Below are 19,060 nucleotides of genomic sequence, written 5' to 3'. Positions count from 1 at the left end.
GCTTGGGGAATGAAACAGAGGATAGACTCTCCTTCTGTCTATATCTCTGTCCCTGTTTATACCTGCTTTTCAAATAAGTAAATTTTTAAAAAGTAAAAAAAAAAGTTAACAATAAAATATTTAAGAAATTGTCTAAAGATAAATTTCCATGTCTTTTTGTAGTACTATGCATTCTAACATATTGGAAATGTGTATGTTCACTTTTACTATTTTTAACTGTCAGAATAAATTTTCTCTTGTCATCTCTGTTTAATTAGAAAGTCACAAAATTATAAGATGAACAAAAGAAAAATCTGAAACCACTTCTGACCACTAGTCCATGAATCTGATTTTTTTCTCAAATTGTGCGACTATGATAAATGCCAAAAGAAATTTATTTCAGAGGCTTACTACAACTATAATATAGAAATTCCTTTTCACGTTTCCATGCCCATTAAAAATATTCTGTGTTCATTGACTAACTTCCTATTAGGTAAATGTTATACATTTTTACATGTAAAGTACATATATCAATAAATGTGTTCTGTATTCTCTTTGATATATTGGGATATACAGTTATTTTTAACTTTAAAAAGCATTGCTGTCGATAAAACTAAAGGTATCTGAATTCTCCTGGGTCACAGGTAGTACACAAGATCAACCTTCACTCCATTTTTGTTCACAGGCTTGTTACAAACAAGGTCACGTGAACAGAGCCCTGATTAATGTCTCCTAAAGCTGCTGTGGAGGTGGGTAGATGGGCTTTCACTTCATACAGCAAAGGTTTATCATGTTTTAAACATCACATGTTCCTTCCCCTCCTTCAGCCAGCGGTTCATGGGAGCCAGGAGCACTCCTTGCCCTTCCTCTTTCTGCTGGCGGGAATCCAAATGTGAGGACTACAGGGATTCCTGTAGCCCTCGGGGATTGGGAAATGGTTTTGAAGTGGAAGCTACACTTGGCAAAGCAACAAGCCAGAAGCAGCGTGGGTTCCTGAAGCTACGGGATTATTCCTTGTTCTCTTGGAAAATGCATTCCAGGACTCCTGAGGATACCAAAATCCACAGATGCTCAAAGGCCTGACACTAAGTGGTGCAGTGTCTGTCCATAACCCATGCACATCCTCCTGTCTTCTCTAAATCATCTCCAGATGACTTCCAATAACTAATTCAGTGTAAGTGCTCTGTAAATAGCTATTATGCTGCATTGTTTTGGGGAATAATGGCCAAGAAAAACTGTCTGTACATGTTCAGGACAGATGCAAGGTTTTTTTCTGAGTATTAAAAAATGTATTTATTGGGGCCGGCGCTGTGGCGCAGTTAGTTAACACCCTAGCCTGAAGCGCCGGCATCCCATATGGCCACTGGTTCGAGACCCAGCTGCTCCACTTCCGATCCAGCTCTCTGCTATGGCCTGGGAAAGCAGTACAAGATGGCCCAAGTCCTTGGACCCCCGCACTCACATGGGAGACCCGGAAGAAGTTCCTGGCTCCTGGCTTCAGATGAGCCCAGCTCCAGCTGTTGTGGCCATCTGGGGAGTGAACCATCGGATGGATGGAAGACCTCTCACTCTCTCTCTCTGCCTCTCCTCTCTCTGTGTAACTCTGACTTCCAAATAAATAAATCTTAAAAAAAAAAAAAAAAAGATGCCTGCTTTCCACATCAAAGTACCTGGGTTTAACACCTGCCTCTAACTCCTGATTCTAGATCCCTGCTAATACAGACCCTGGGATGCAGATGTGATGGCACAATTCATTGGCTTCCTGTTACCCAATTGGGTAGATTGAGTTCCCGGCTCCGAAGCTTCATTCTGGCCAGTTGCAGGCATTTAGGGAGTAAGCCAGCAGATAGGTGCTCTATTTGCCTCTCCTGTCTCTCTCACCTTTCCCAACAAAGTGATAGGAACTCTCATTAATTACTAGTGGAAATGCAAAGTGGTATAACCACGTTTGAAGTCAATTTTGAGGCTTTTTCAAAACTAAACATGCTGATACCATCTGGTGCAGCAGGCATGCTCTTTGGTATTCACACAGTAAGGTTGAAAACTTGCATCCACATAAAAGCCAGCACTAATGTTTAGAGCAGCTTTATTCAAAATTGCCAAAATGTGAAAACATCTAAGACATCTTTAGTAGGTGAATGCATAAACTGTGTTATATCCAGACACTGGGGTTATCAAAAAATAAGTGAACTGTCAAACTGTGAGAATGCATAGTGCAAACTTTAATGCATATTTCTGAGACTAGCCAATGTGCAAAAAGGTTGTGCGCTGTATGATTCCAACTATGTGACAGTCTAGAAAAGGTAGAACTATGGAGAGGAAAATGATCAGCATGGTGGGGCAGGGTGGGGAAAGCGGCACTGTGGCATTCTGGGTAAAGCCACCGCCTGCAGTGCTGGCATCGCATATGGGTGCTGGATCTAGTCCCGACTGCTCCACTTCCTATACAGCTCTCTGCTATGGCCTGGAAAAGCAGTAGAAAATGGCCTGAGTGCTTGTACCCATGTACCCGTGTGGGAGACCCGGAAGAAACTCCTGGCTTCTGGCTTCGGATAGGGCCAGCTCTAGCCATTGCAGCTATTTTGGGAGTGAACCAGCGGACAGATTTCTCTCTCTCTCTCTCTCTCTCTCTCTCTGCCTTTCTGTAACTCTACCTTTCAAATAAATAAATATTTAAAAGAAAAAGAAAGGGGGGGGGGTTGCACTGTGGCGTAGTAGGCTAAGCCTCCACCTGTGGTGCTGGCATCCCATTCTGGCACTAGTTCATGTGTCGGCTGTTCCACTTCCAATCCAGCTCTCTGCTTGTGGCCTGGGAAAGGCAGTGGAAGATGGCTCAAGTGCTTGGGCACCTGCAGTGTGGGAGACCAGGAAAAAGCTCCTGGCTCCTGATCAGCTCAGCTCTGGAAGTTACAGCCATTTTGGGGAGTGAACCAACAGATGGAAGACCTTTCTGTCTCTCCCTCCATCTGTCTGTAACTCTACCTTTCAGATAAATAAATGGAATCTTAGAGAAAGTGAGAGAGAGAAAGGAGTATGAGGCCCACAGAGGATTTTAGTGCAGTGAAACCACTCTTTTTTGTTTTGTTTTGTTTTTAGGTTATTTATTTTATTTGAAAGGCAGAGTTACAGAGAGAGAGGAGAGACAGAGAGAAAGGTCTTCCATCTGCGGGTTCACTCCCCAAATGGCCGCGACGGCCAGATTTGCGCCAATCCGAAGCCAGGAGCCAGGAGCTTCTTCCGGGTCTCCCACACAGGTGCAGGAGCCCAAGGACTTGGGCCATCTTGTACTGCTTTTCCAGGCCATAGCAGAGAGCTGGAAGGGAAATGGAGCAGTCGGGACAGGAACTGGCACCCATATGGGATGCCGGCACTGCAGGTGCAGGCTTTACCCACTATGCCACCACGCTGGCCCCAAAACCACTGTTGATATTACAGGGGTCATTATGATGTGAGGTAAATAGGCAGGAAGCTAGCTAGATGTGATGAGGGGCTACAATGATGCTGTCTCTTTAACTGTTGACGATACATCCACCTTCCCAGGATTCACCTGTTGCAGACCCTGCTTCATTTGCAGAACCAATTGGTGCGTTACTCCACACCTTCCCCCTCTTCTTTATAAAAGAGTTGGAAGCAGGAAAGCGCTCTCTGCCTTGGACCCTGCTTACAAGTACCACTCTCTGCGCTCTTTTCACTGTGGGATGTACTCAGGAGCACAGCTCTCATGGGCACGGCTCTCATGGGCGCTATTCGTCCTCGGAGCTCAGACCCACCCTCCCAATCACAGGTACCATTTTCCATTTTCCTTTTCTCTCGTTTACAGGTGATCTTCAGCCACTCATGTTGAGTGTTTCTCATGTGAATGTGCATTTATTCCCTCACTGCCAAGTAAAGTCTGTTCCTATTTGCACATGGTACCAGTCTTCACTTATTTCTATCTCTGTGAGAGACAAGAACCTAGATCAGTAACCAACATCTTAATTGCCCACATCGGTTATACATTTGTCCAAACCCAAAGAATGTACAACACCAAGAATAAACTCAAATATATTGCTTTGGGGGATCAAGATGCCTGGGTGAGAGGTCATCCTCTGAAATAAAGGTACCACCTTGGCAGGGGATGTTGAGAGCAGGGAGGCTGTGTGAAGCACTGGGGCCAGGCGGCATATAGGAACTCTGCTCCACTTTACAGTGAACTGAATTACAAAATGAAGTCTATTTAAAAGGAGCAAAATATAAGAATTTAATAAAGTAACTGAGGTTAACAACGTAGAAACCAGTGAAACTCAAAAATCGTATAGTAAGACTGCCAGCCTTCAGCCTTCAGATCCCTGCTCTTCTGTATCCCACGTGTGTCAATTTGGCTAAGCTCCTCAGTCTTCTGTCAAAAAAAAAAAAAAAAAAAAAAAGAGAGAGAGAGAGAGAGAGAGAGAAACCTAGGGCTGGCATTGTGGCTTAGCCAGTTAAGTCGCTGCCTGCAACACCAGCATCCCACGTGGGTGTGGATTTATGTCCCAGCTACGTCTGACCCAGCTCCCTGTTAATACACCTTCGAGAGCAGTAGAAGAGGCCCAAGTGCTTGTGCCCCTGACACCCACTTGGTAGAGTCGGAAAAAGCTCCTTGCTTTGGCCTGGCCCAGCCCTGGCTATTGTGGCCATCTGGGGAGTGAACCAGAGGATGGAAGACCTTTCCCTCTTTCTCCGTAACTCTAATTTTCAAATAAATCTTAAAAACAAAACAGGTTGCTGAGAGGAAAACAAATGAGTTGAACTATGTAAACTATTTATAAAAGTGTCCAGCAATTGCAAATACTCAGTAAGTGTAAGCTATTATTTCTATTCAAAGGCTGAAACAACACAGCATTTTATAAAGTCCATCATGCCAGGAGATGGCATATCTGTCTGCTGTTGGGGAGAAATTAGGAATTATTTCAATGTATCACAAGTATGGGCCCAAAAATGTGGAAAATAGCACATTGTGACAAAAGTTGTTCTGTAGACCAGAAAGTTGCTTTGGATATACTTAAATAAGGCAAGGCTATTTAGTGATTCTGCTATAATTTAAAGTAGAATTACTTAAAAAAAAAAAAGTACAGAAACACTCTAAGTATGAGGTTCATGCTGAAGCAAGACTATGAAAACTGCAGGAAATAAAGATCACTGCCTAACAGGAGTGAAAGTGAGATTTACAAATAAAAGGCAAAGGGGCAGAGTGGTTAGATAGCCCAGGGCTGAGAGTTCCTACACCCTCCCACCCCGCCCCGTGCTGTCCTCATCTCTTAATGTACATCAGAATCACCTAGGAAGCTGCATAAGAAATGTAGAGGCCCAGGCTTGCACTGTGTAGGTTGCTCCGCCTGCATCCCATGTGAGCGCTGGTTCTAGTCCAGCGGCTCCTCTTCCGATCAAGTTCCCTGCTAGGGCCTAGGAAAGCAGTAGAAGATGGCCCAAGCCCTTGGGCCCCTCACCTGTGTAGGAAACCTGGAAGAAGCTTCAGGCTCCTGGCTTCAGATCATCCCAGCTCCAGCTATTGTGGCCATTTGGGGAATGAACCAGAGTATGGAAGATTTTTCTCTCTGTCTCTACCTAAGGAAAGGAATCTGAAAGAAAGGAAGGAAAAAATGCAGAGGCCTAGGTTCCTTGAAGTAGAGTAGGATGAGATCTGGCCTTTGTGTTTTACCCAAATTCTCCAGGTGATTGTGATGGGGACCACAGTTTGATGTAGACCACTTATCCAATTCCTCCCTTGCTACTCAAAGGGTTGGGGAAGACCATCATGGCTTCACCTGGGAGCTGGATAGAAATGCAGACTCTTGGCCGGCGCCGCAGCTCAATAGGCTAATCCTCCGCCTGCAGCGCCAGCACACTGGGTTCTAGTCCCGGTCAGGGTGCCAGATTCTGTCCCGGTTGCCCCTCTTCCAGACCAGCTCTCTGCTATGGCCCGGGAGTGCAGTGGAGGATGGCCCAGGTGCTTGGGCCCTGCACCCCATGGGAGACCAGGAGAAGCACCTGGCTCCTGGTTTCAGATCAGCGCGATGCGCTGGCAGCAGTACACCGGCTGTGGCGGCCATTGGAGGGTGAACCAACAGCAAAAGGAAGACCTTTCTCTCTGTCTCTCTCTCTCTCTCTCACTGTCCACTCTGCCTGTCAAAAAAAAAAAAAAAAAAAAGAAAAGAAAAGAAAAATAAATGAAGACTCTTGTGCACCATTCCAGACCCATGCTCAGAATCAGTGCATATGCTTATCAAGGTCCACAGATGACTCGTATACACTGTTAAGTGTTGAGAAGCCCCAGTCCTCAAGCTGTCAGCATTTAGAGTCTCTTGGGAGAGATTCTGATTTAATTGGTATGGGTATGACCTATACTTGGAGGTCTTTAGCAGATGAAACCACCACCTGCAGTGCTGACAATCCCATATGGGTTCCGGTTCAAGTTCCAGCAGCTCCTCTTCTGACCCAGCTCCCTGCTAATGTGCCTGAGAAAGCAGCAGAGGATGGCCCAAGTGCTTGAGCCCCTATACCCACGTGGGAGAATGGAAGAAGCTCCAGGCTCCTGACTTCAGACCGGCCTAGCTCTGGCCATTGCTGCCATTTGGGGAGTGACCCAGCGGATAGAGGACCTCACTCTGCCTCTCTATAATTCTACCTTTTAAATAAGTTTTAAAAAATAAAACCACCTCAGGCTATTTACAATTCTGGCTAGTTCAAAGAATTTTTTTTTTTTGGACAGGTAGAGTTATAGACAGTGAGAGAGACAGAGAAAAAGGTCTTCCTTCTGTTGGTTCACCCCCCCCAAATGGCCACCATGGGCGCTGCTGCACCGATCTGAAGCCAGGAGCCAGGTGCTTCTTCCTGGTCTCCCATGTGGGTGCAGGGGCCCAAGTACTTAGGCCATCCTCCACTGCCCTCCCGGGCCACAGCAGTGAGCTGGACTGGAAGAGGAGCAACCCGGTGCCCATATGGGATGCTGGTGCCGCAGGCAGAGGATTAACCAAGTGAGCCATGGCGCCAGCCCCCAAAGGATTTTATCAACCATAGTATGAGCAGGAATGGATTTAAAATTTTTTTCCACTAAAGTTTTAATCTTTTAATTCCATTTTCCATGACCCTTTTGAAGTCCCCTTATATTGTTTCAGGGGCAGGTGTTTGGCATAGTGCTTAACGTGCTGCTTAGGATGCCCATATCTCATATTGGAGTGTCTGGGTTTGAGGCCTGGCTCGGCTTCCAATTCTAGCTTCCTGCCAGTGTGCACTCTGAGAGGTAGCAGATGATGTCTCAACTACCTGGGTCCCTGCCACCCGGGTGAGAGACCCAGGATTCAGTTCTAGTTCCTAGATCTTCACTTCAGTCTAGCCCAATTCTGGCTGTTGCAAGTATTTGAGGGGTGAACTGGTAGACAGGAGATCTTTCTCTCTCCCCTCCCCTTTCAAATAAGTAAAATAAATACACAGCTATTTAAAAACAAAAATATTTGTTTCAATAGTAGTACTTGACTTTCATATTTGCAGTAGGTGGGTTCTCGATAGAAATAGACATGAATCCAAGGTCCTAAGCTGCTCCAGTATCTGCCAGTGAAATACAAAACATGTTTGCATATCCCTTAAAACAGGAAGATCCGGCTGGCTGGAACAATGTTACCCAGTTAGTGAAGACCATAGCAAGTCCGTAGTCTTGGCATTGCTTCCTTAAAGCTGCTTCCTTCTTGGCCAGGAGTTGTCGGTCTTTTCCTGAAGCACATCGACCCACAGGGACGCATTAGGAAATGTCCAAAGAATTCCTACAGTTCTGTTTCCTTCAGTGTCCCCTGGCAGAGACCTTGACAGCCTCTTCTCTGAAGTACAATGGGCAAACATGTTTGTCCTGGGCCTTCTCTTTAGGTAACAACTGGAAGGTCTTCCAGAGACTCTAGCAGGTTGCAACACATCGCTTCGGCAGCAGCACATCACCCCTCTTGACTCTTTCTACAGGTTCATTTGGTAAAAGCAAGATTCTAATCATAAAAGCACATAAGCACGAAACCTGGAGGGTATGCATTCCTGTTATGTTTTGACTTGCAAAAGATCTTTTCTCTCCCAAAAAAAGTAGGGATCCGAACTTTATTTTTCTTTCCTTTCCTTTTTTTGTTTTAAAAAGATTTATTTATTTATTTGAAAGGCAGAGTTACAGAGTGGCAGAGAGAGAGAGGTCACCCATCTGCTGGTTCACTTCCCAAATGGTCACAACAACTGGAGCTGGACTGATCTAAAGCCAGGAGCTTCTTCGGGTCTCCCACAGGGATGCAGGGGTCCAAGGACTTGAGCCATCTTCCACTGCTTTCCCAGGCCATAGCAGAGAGCTAGACTGGAAGTGGAGCAGCCGGGACGTGAATTGGTGGTGGCTTTAACCTCAATGGCACAGTGCTGACCCCAAGGAATCTGAACTTTTGCACTACTTTTATTTATTTATTTATTTATTTTTAATTTATTTGACAGGTAGAGTTAGAGAGAGAGAGACAGAGAGAAAGATATTCCTTCCATTGGTTCACTCTCCAAATGGCCACAACGGCCCGAGCTACGCCAATCCAAAGCCATGAGCCAGGAGCTTCCTCCTGGTTTCCCATGCGGGTGCAGGGGCCCAAGTACTTGGGCCATCCTCCACTGCTATGCCAGGCCACAGCAGAGAGCTAGACTGGAAGAGAAGCAACTGGGACTAAAACCGGCGCCCACATGGGATGCCGGTGCCGCAGGCGGAGGATTAACCTAGTGCACCACGGCACCAGCCCCTGCACTACTTTTCTACAGATAGAATTATTTCAACCTACTTGGTGTTGAAAAGAAAAACTAAAAATATGAATGACTCATGGAGGCATACTTCATTCTAAAAACTTGCCCTCTTGCACTTTCATAAAAATACTCTTATCAGTCTATCAATTCCATCAATTCTTCCTTTGTAATGTGTAGGGATTCTGTTTCTTCGTAACCTCTGATCATACATTTCTTAGTCCTTTATCATTACATATCTGACCATTTTCTATATTTTCTGCCAATGGCATTCCCTCTCTCCTCCAACTTGAACTGTCTTACACCTTGTCCCAGGATAGTTTTTTTTTTTTTTTTTTTTTTTTAAGATTTATTTATTTTGGGGCCAGCATTATGGTATAGAGGGTAAAGCCACTGCCTGCAGTGACGGCATCTCATATGGGCACTGGTTCAAGTCCCAGCTGCTCCACTTCTGATCCAGCTCTCTGCTATGGCCTGAGAAAGCAGTAGAAGATGGCCCAAGTCCTTGGGACCCTGCACCTGTATGGGAGACCTGGCAGAAGCTTTTGGCTCCTGGCTTCGAATTGGCGCAGCTCCAGCCCTTGCGGCCAATTGGGAGTGAAACAGCAGATGAAAGACCTCTCTCTCTCTCACTCTTTCTCTCTCTCTCTCTGTGTGTAACTCTTTCAAATAAATAAATTTAAGAAAGATTTATTTTATTTGAAAGAGTTACAGAGAGGGAGAGGGAGAACTTCCATCCACTGGTTCACTCCCAAGATGACTGCAAAGTCCCGGGCTGGTCCAGGCCAAAGCCAGGAGCCAGGGCCTTTATCCAAGTCTCTGACATGGGTGGCAGGGGCCCAAGGACTTGGGCCATCTTCCACTGCTTTTCCCAGGCCATTCATTAGCAGGGAGCTGGATTGGAAGTGGACAGCTGGGACATGAACAGGAGCCCAAATGGGATGCTGGTGTCGCAGGTAGCGGCTTTACCCACCTACAAGGGCCACAACATTGGCCCTTGCCAGCATAATCTTATTTCTAGAACTACCAAACTCTTTCTTCCTATCATCACCTATTGAAAAACCATTCATTCTTCTCATTACTAAAAAGTCTAAACATCTGAGCCCGGAAAGCAAGGCCACCATATCCTGAGACTTAGAAGCTGTTTCCTACTCTTCTTTTGTAAGACAGCTAGGATGCAACACAAATGGTCAATCTGTATCTCGTAATCATGCCGCTGAATCTCTCAATTCCGTCTCTCTGTTTTTTTTTTTTTTTTAAAGGTATTTTTTATTTGGGGTGCAGAGGGAAGGGATAGGCAGAGGCAGAGTCACAGGAAGGGATAGGCAGAGGCAGAGGGAAGTCTGCTTGTTCATTCCACAAATGGCCTGTGCCAGGCCAAAGCCAGGAGCCAGAAGCTTCATCTTGGTCTCCTACATGGGTACAGGGGCCCAAGCACTTGGGCCATCTTCTGCTGCTTCCCCAGGTGCATTAGCAGGGAGCTGGATCAGAAATGGAGCAGCTGGGATTCAAACCAGTGCCCATATGGAATGATGGCACTGCAGGCAGTGGCTTTACCTGCTATACCACAGTGCCAACCCCAACAGTCACATTTTGTAATTTAAAAACTAAATATTCCCAAGTGCTCAAACAACAAAATAAGTCACAAAACAAATTGAAATTAATATGGTCAAAGGTAGTTATTTTAAATATCCCATTGTCTTCTCCAAACTTGTAAGATTTCAACTTTATATCACAAGCCTAAATCAATTGAAATTTTGACAAAATTGTTCTCATTGTACTAGACCAAAGTCTATTGAATAATGTAAGTATAGAAATAGCAAGTAGGTAAACATTCTTTAGTATAAAAGTATTCATATGTGGGGCCGGCGCCATGGTTCACTTGGTTAATTCTCCGCCTGCGGCGCCAGCATCCCATATAGGCACCAGGGTCTAATCCTCTTCCAGGTCAGCTCTCTGCTGTGGCCCAGGAAGGCAGTGGAGGATGGCCCAAGTGCTTGGGCCCCTGCACCCACATTGGAGACCAGGAAGAAGCTCCTGGCTTCGGATCGGTGCAACACTGGCTGTAGCATCCAGGGGGAGTGAACCAACAGAAGGAAGATCTTTCTCGCTGTTTCTCTCTGTCTGTCTATAACTCTACCTGTCAAATAAAAAAAGTATTCATATGGGTTTGATACCTTAAGCATTTCCTAGAATGAAAAATGTTTTCCCCACTAAGGAGACTACTGTACATACCAGAATAGCTTTTGGCAGGTGTCTTAGAAGCTTGTTGAGGTTGTGTGACCCTAGGAAGTAAAGACTTCCCCTGGGATTGATTTCTTGCACTGATTCTGATTTGGGACGATATTTCATGTTGCAATGTTGTGACAACCTTCCACCTACAGCATATATTATATAACGCTTCTGATTACTGACCAAAGTATGTCATTTACACTAAGGTTAAGTATTGCTTGGATGTTGCTCTTTTTTTTTAATTTGGAAAAGGACATCTTATTATAATTGTCATTTTGGCCTTAATGTTAAGCTTTTTGAGCTTAACAAAGTCCTTCATTCTTTCATATTCTTACCATCTTTTAAGATTACACAAATTTTTGGACATGATCAAGGATAAAGTTACAATCAATTTGTTTTAAAGGCATTAATTGGCTTTATTTAAAATTCTAGAATTCCATAAAATAGAATAATTATTCCAGTGAGCTAAGCAGAAGAGGCTAGTTTTGTAGACAGAAAGGACTGAAGTAGAAACAAAAGTAAAAAGTAGGCTGGTCATTTCAGTTATGTTCTCTGTAAAGCAGGAACAGAGACATAATAATAGAAAAATAACTGACTGGTTAATGTCAGTAAGAATTAAGGCAGGGGCATAGCGAATAAAGCCGCCACCTGCAGTGCAGCATCCCATATGGGTGCAGGTTCGAGTCCTGGCTGCTCCTCTTCCAGTCCAGCTCTCTGCTGCTATGGCCCAAGAAAGCACTAGAAGATGGCCCAAGTCCTTGGGCCCCTGCACCCATGTGGGACACCCAGAAGAAGTTCCTGGCTTTGGATTGGCCAAACCCCAGCTGTTGTGGCCATTTGGGGGAATGAACCAGCAATGGAAGACCCCTCTTTTTTTCTCTCTCTCTCCCTCTCTCTCCCCACCCCTCTCCCCACCCCTCTCTCTGCCTCTGTCTCTCTGTAACTCTGCCTTTTAAATAAAATAAATAAATCTTAAAAAAAAAATTAAGGCAGGAGCCTGTGTTGTGGCATAATAGGTGAAGTTGCTGCCTATAATGCGTGCATCCCATATGGGTACCTGATCCAGCTCCCTGCTATTACGCCTGGGAAAGCAGTGGAAGATGGCCCAAGTCCTTGGACTCCTGTACCCATGTGGGAGACCTGGATGAAGCTCCTGACTAGACCTGGCCTAGTCCTGACGTTGTAGCCGTTTGGGGAATGCACTGGTGTATGGAAGATCTCTTCTCTCTCTCCTCTCTCTGTAACTCTGCCTTTCAAATAAGTTAAGTAAATCTTAAAAAAAAAAAAAAAGGATTAAGGCAGGGTGAATTTTATTATCATGCCAATTAAAACTGGCATATGTTTAGCTTAGGAGTTTAGACTAAGTCACATTGGCTAGAGCGCCTGGGTTTGATTCCTGGCTCTTGCTCATGACTCCAGCTTCCTGCTAATGCAGGCTCTGGGAGGAAGCAGGTGATAGATCAAGCTACTGGGTTCTAGCCGTCCACATGGGAGACCTAGATTCTGTTCTTAGCTCATGGCTTCAGCCTGGGCCCTGTCCTGGCCTAGATCTGGCCCAGTCTCGGCCATTGTAGGCATTTGAGGAGTAAACCAGCAGTTAAGAGATCATTCTATCAATCTGTCTCTGTCCCTCTGCTTCTCAAATAGATAAATTTTAAAAATTTAAAACACTGGCCTGTTTGGGAAATTTGGCAGTTATCTAATTCTGACTACTTGGGATATCAGATAAGCAGCTTAGTTTCAATTTGATGAAGTAAACTTTTGCAGGAGTGATTCCATTTTTATTTGTAGCCTGGTTTTTTGGGTCCAGTGCAGAAGTTTACATCAGATCAGTGGCCTCTTATTATTTTTATGCAACAATTTCCCCCAAGGTAGTTCCACTTTTCATTTTTTTGGGGCACTTCCATCCTTTTATTTCCATACCAGCAGTGCTAATTCAAATATATATTTGTTGTATCACAGCCCAACTCTCACATGCCACTCCTGAAATCAGACTGCCTCCTTCTGCTTGAAGGTCTTCTTTCTCCAGGATTCAAACTTAGTCTAGGAAGTTCTACCGAGGTCCAGACACCATGTCCTCCTCTCTGCCACACCAAGCTATCGATTACATCAAGTCAATCTGAACCCCTTTTGGCTCAGCCACTCTCCCAAGACACTTGGGCTTCTTCAGTTTTCTGGTTCTTCTCTTGCTTTCTAGATTACTGACAAGTCCTGCTGAGTCCAACAATCAGAACTGAAAGAGGAAGCAGCCAGGCAACCAGGGCAGATGGACAAGATTATCAAGCTGGACAGAGTGCAGACTTGAGGAATCATGGGCAGGTATAGTACTGACAGTCACAATGAAGCAGGCATTACTGGAAATTAGATGTCCCATGTGGTTTCTGGGCAGCTGGGGCAGGGAGAGGTTTTAGTTTCAACAGGACTGATAAATCAGAGGGTATGCTAATTGTGGCTATAAGAACTAGACCCTGAATGGGGCCAACCATAGCACAAGCTGAGATCTGAAGACCTGGAATCAGTCCTGGGGCTCCACCTCTTGAAACTGAATTTTTGAGGACTGGATACAGAGTGGTTTTGCAGTAAGATCTAAAAATTATTGTGGTGCCCCATATTGTATATAATCATAATTGATATAGCTTATTGCATAATTAATTCATTAATCCAATAGATTATCTCAGGTATTGGCCATACACAGAACATTGTGGGTGATACATCTATGAATTGAGGTAATTCTTGTTCTTGGTGAATTTCTAATCTGAAAGAGGAAAAAGGAATGTCCACAACATAAGCATGAGGTAGGACATTTGTTTCATGAGTGATCCAAGTTAAGAGTTCAAAATAAGGAAAAGCAGTCTCTGTTGAGATATCGCACTTAACCCTCACAATCAGCGGGAATGATGAACACTGCTACTCCCGTCTTACAGGTAAGGAAACTGAAGATCAAAGATTGTGCCAGGTGTTTTACCGAGAAGCTAAGACACCTGCATTCCACATCAGAGTGTCTGGATGAAATACCCAGCCCCTGCTCCTGATGCTAGCTTGCTTGGAGGGCAGTGGTGACAGCTCAAGTAATTGGTTTCCTGCCTCTGATATGGGAAACTGGGATTGAGTTCCTGGCTCTTGGCTCATGCCCTGCCCAGCCCAGCCCAGGACCTTGAGCCCATTTAAGAAGTGAACCAGCATAAGGGAACTCTGCCTCTCTCTTTTTTTTTTTAAGTTAAACTTTGTTGTAATATTTGCTATTTTTTTCTTTTTTAAAGGTTTATTTATTTGAGAGGCAGAGTTACAGACAGAGGGAGAGCAAGAGAAAGAAGTCTTCAATCTGCTGGTTCACACCCCATATGGCTGCAATGGCTGGGCTGGAGCTGGACTGAAGCCAGGAGCCAGGAGCTTCTTCCAGGTCTCCCACATTGGTGCGGAGCCCAAACACTTGCGCTGTGTTCCACTGCTTTCCCAGGCTGTAAGCAGAGCACTGGATCAGAAGTGGCACCGCTGGGGCTTGAACCAGTGTCCATATGGGATGCCAGTGCTGTAGGGGGAGGCTTAGCCTGCTTCACCACAGTGCTGGACCCTCTGTCTGCTTCTCAAAAAATAAAGCTTTATAAGATGGTTAGTAAGTCTCCCTAGGCTGAACAGCTCCGCACTCCCACTCCCCCTCCACTAAAGCAGCAGTGACCCAGGGTTGCAACACTCAGGTGTGGAGATCATAATCGTTTTCCCTTTAGTGTTCTCTTACTCCTTCCCTTCCCATCTTGGTTTTCATTTGGTCATTACTTAGTATAATTACATAGTTCTTTCTACTTTGGATAGCTTGGAAATTGCCATGCTTCCTGGGGTAAGAGAGACTTGAATTGTGCCTTTGAAAAAAAAAACAAAAAAAAACAAAAAAACAAAAAAAAAACTACCATATTTCACTGATTCTAAGATGCTCACTTTTCTCCTATCTTAACATCACTGACATCAGGATGAATTTTCCCATCAATAGCAACTCAGTTACTGTTGTTTGGGGGCAACCAGACAATGTTGCCCCTACCTAAGTATTAGTGCTCCCTCCCCTGTACATCCAGATGCTTTAGCTGGTCTAGATGAAAACAACAATAATCCTTTGCTGGACTCTGGCGCCCTCTTATGATTAGAGGCTGAAAAGTCTTGATGGAAACCAAGGAGCGCCCTGAGGCATTTCACATTCTGATACTGCTTATTCTGAAGAGAGAAACCACCACAAAGTAGGAGCTTATCAAAGCGGATCATCTAACATCTCAGTTTTGTACTTTCATATCAAGAGAGTGTATCACCGACGACCCCTCGTGGTGCTGCCGTCTTCAGAATCTAGGGCCCCTTCCCCCTCCCTCAGTGCTCTCAGCTCCTGGGCCACCACCACCACACTCCCTCACATTACTTCTGTCCTCATGCTTGGTGAATTCGGCATACACATAGATAACCCTCCCAGGGTGCTGGCCTCTGGCTACTTCAGACTCTCCTTCAAGGAGCTTGTTTTCCACCATGCCTCGGCTATGCACTCCCAGGCATTCCACAGACATTACTACCAATCTTGTTTAGTACATCTCACTCTCTGACTACCATGTTTTGTCTCTCCACTTAACTCCCTCTACCCTCCCAGCTCCTGCAGCCCACTGTAGTCCAGTATTTCACTGTGCCTCATGCCCACTGTCTCCATGTTGTGATGGATTCCATACTTGCTGAAATTCCATGACCACTCCTTACCATCGTACCCTTCCAGACAGACACCTTCAATGTCCTTGCTCCTCTTTTGTTTGGCAAAACCACAAACCCAAGTTACATTCATGTCTCCTCCACTGTTTGCCTACACCCCTGCACCTGGGTGTAGTAGAGAAAAACACATAGAAATAATCATTCTGATTTTAAATTCTTGATCAAGAATCCCAGTGCCAGGGTCTTCAACGGTGTCAAGTAACTCATACTGAATGTCCCTAGTCCAGTCATTCTTCTATTTTCCTATTAAAATTTCACCACCTTTTCTCCTTTCTCTCCTGTAGTCATTTTCAGCTGATAACCAAATGCCCTAATAACCATATGCCCTATTTTACTGAACTAGAGCAAGCAAAGGAAAGTTCTAGATCCCCGTCACCATGTCTCTCCAAATACCAGACCTCTCTGCCTCCCCTTCCATGTCTCTAACCTGGAGGAACTCTGTGTTCCTGTCGAAGGCCTAAGACATTGTCTCTGCTTTGCATTAAATTCCATCCTCACTTTGCCAACTCATTGACAGCCACTTTCCCCTTTCTCTTCTATATCCTCTGTACCAGGCCATTCCCATGCTGTTATTTGTTTATTCCATCTTTAAGAACATTTCTCCTGCTCCCATGTCTCCTGCCAATTACTGCTGTGTCCTCTTTTATAACAAACCTCTTCAAAAGAATTCCTCTGTACTCACTCCTCCAGCCCCTCCCCAATTCTCTTTCAAACTCAGTCCAATCAGAATGAGGAGCCAGAGTGATACATGATGGCATTAGGTCCCCTGGGTTTTAGAGTGGTTTGCTACAGTACAAATAAGTGGCAGAGCACCTCAGAGAGTGCAGTGCAGGCCTTCTCTAGGAAGAGGAGAGCCCCTATCCTAAAAGAGTTGTGCACTTTTGCCTCCTTGTTTCAGCAAAAGAGGAGTTAAGGGTACAGATTGTAAGCATGTTAGACCGATGGAAATCAGATGTTTTAACTGAGCCAAAGTCACTGATAATTGGGGTACACTCCCAGAATTTGAAATTTAGCATGTTGGTGGGAGTTCTGGGGGTGGTGCTAATGATATGCAAGGTTGGCTAATGAAAGCTGGGATTCATTAATAGTCTAGAGTTAATGGGGCTGAAATGCCAGGAATTCCCTAATATACTCTTCAGGGAAATAGAACTGGTCCACTATGTTCTACCTCCTCAGCCACTCACTAACTTGACGCTTGTGGGAAGAGCTATTAAGAGAGAGAATAGAAAATGCATCAGGGAGGCAGACTCATCCTGAAGAGCCCTGAGGTCAGAAACAGTGGAGGACAAGACAACAGCAGAAATGCATGCACTTAGCCCAGTGGGAATAAGGGAATTCAAGCATGTTCAAGGCCAAGTGGGAGTGTGTCAGTGTCAGGGACAATGTGGTCCACTTTCCCAAGTCACAGAGATGGAGCAGTAATCAGACTGCTCAACCTGCTGTGCCCTGTGGCAAGGAGCTTCCAAGAAATCAGAAATCAGAAACTGACTGCTTCCTATGACGCTGTTTGACATAGGGAGGCAGGAAATAAAATCTAGGTCTGCTAGGGCAGAAACCCAATCCAAATTACCAGTGTGCCTTCTACCTAATAACCCACAATTGAGTCAGTTCAGAGTCTGAGAGTCCCTGGTGCCTTTGACAGAAGTTCTTGCAATATAGCAGTAGGTGTATTCCAGGGATCTTCCACTAAGCCAGTGCACTACGGACATTCTGGGCTGGGCATTTCCTTGTTGTGGGGGCCATCCTGGTATTATGATTATGGGAGGTTAATAGCATCTCCGGTCTCTACACACTGGATGCCAAAAGTATTTCCATTCTCTAATTGTGACAAATATTTTCCAAATATTCCCATGTAGTAGGGTTACCAGATTTAGCAACTAAAAATACTGACTAAATTGGAGTTTTGGTTTCAAATTATTGGATGGGACATACTTATATCCAAGATTATTATTCTATACATGTATCAAGGCATCACATAATATCCCATAAATATGTAGAATTTTAATATATTTACATATTTTTATTTCATTTAAAATATTTGGGTTTTTGGTCTTAAAATTTAACTGGGCACTTGTATGATGTATTCAGAGTGGCAAGTTATGGAAATGAGCAGACAGATGGAGTCTTGGTCTGACTTAGGCTGACAATGGCCCCCCACAGGGAGCACCAGCTGTTATGGTAGGAAGCATCAAATGCAATCTCCGAACCTACCCTCTCACTCCTGCCTTTTTGCTACCAAGATAAGAACCCAGAGATAATACAGGCTGAGCATTCCTAATACAAAAATTTGAAATCCAAAATACTCCAAAACCCAAAACTTTTTGAGCATTGATTTGATGCCACAAGTGGAAAATTCCATACCTGACCATATGGGCTGAGTTGCAGTTAAAACACAGATGCTCTAAAAATATTGTATAAAATTGCTATCCGGCTATGTGTATAAGGTGTATATTGAAATGCAAATTAATTTCATGTTTAGAGGTGGGTACCAAGGTATACCCTAAGATATTTCATTGTGTATAAACAAATATTTCAAAATGTGATCAAAAATTCAAAACCTAAAACACTTCCAGTACCAAACATTTCAGATGAGGGTTACTCAATGTGCACCACTTTCCCAGGAGAACTGTAGATTTAATACCACCACAGGGACTTCTGGGATACAGGGGCAGTAATTCAACTGATATTCCAATTTAATTCATCTAGTTGGCTGGTATAACAGTCAGATGGGTCACACAGAGGGCATTATATTACTCTAATCCTAACCAATTGGTGATGCCAATCTCAGTGGTGGTTCAAGATGAGGTATCTTGGGGACTGGTGTTGTGGTGCAGTGGGTTAAGCCTATGCTTGTGATGCTGGTATCTCATACTGGAGGGTTAGTTTATGTCCTGGCTGCATTGCTTCTGATCCAGCTCCCTGCTAATGCACCTGGGAAGGCAGTGGAAGATGACTCCAGTGGTCCCCATATGGGAGACCCGGATGAAGTTCCTGGCTCCTGGCTTTGGCCTGGCCCAGCTCTCTCTGTTGCAGCCATTTGGGGAGTGAACCAGCAGATGGAAAAATCTCTGTGTCTCTTCCCCCTCTCTGTTACTCTGCATTTAAATAAATAAATAATCTGCTTAAAAGATCTTAGTATCTCAGTATCTTACAAGAGAAAATCGATATAGCACCTAGTATCTTATATGCAGATATTGACCTATCAAATAAATGTTTCCTTTCTTCTCGATTAGGAAAACCAAAACAGCTTGCATTTACCTGGCATGAACAACAACATACATTCATGTTCACATCCCAGGGATGTGCCACCATGATACAGTTTTGGAGGGGTCTTTGTTGTCTTGATATCCCAAAGGAA

The 19,060-nt window shown here is 44.5% G+C and overlaps 1 protein-coding gene and 1 long non-coding RNA gene across 4 annotated transcripts in view; one reads left to right on the top strand and one right to left on the bottom strand.

Moving 5' to 3' along the window:
- The window catches only part of LOC103350759 (uncharacterized), a 90,527-nt gene that overhangs the window by 26,887 nt on the left and 44,580 nt on the right, over window positions 1-19,060 (top strand). For both annotated transcript variants that reach the window (XR_011378350.1, XR_518666.4), the window contains exons 2-3: window positions 665-728; window positions 13,166-13,287. This is a non-coding gene — a long non-coding RNA (uncharacterized lncRNA). The remainder of the gene's footprint in view (window positions 1-664; window positions 729-13,165; window positions 13,288-19,060) is intronic.
- The window catches only part of LOC100008640 (ATP-binding cassette sub-family G member 2), a 125,852-nt gene that overhangs the window by 94,403 nt on the left and 12,389 nt on the right, over window positions 1-19,060 (bottom strand). The window lies entirely within an intron of this gene.

This window comes from Oryctolagus cuniculus, chromosome 8 (assembly GCF_964237555.1).
Source record: "Oryctolagus cuniculus chromosome 8, mOryCun1.1, whole genome shotgun sequence".
Classification (NCBI taxonomy): Eukaryota; Metazoa; Chordata; class Mammalia; order Lagomorpha; family Leporidae; genus Oryctolagus; species Oryctolagus cuniculus.
The sequence above is the reverse complement of the archived record's forward strand: the minus strand, read 5'-3'. Positions and strand labels throughout refer to the sequence as shown.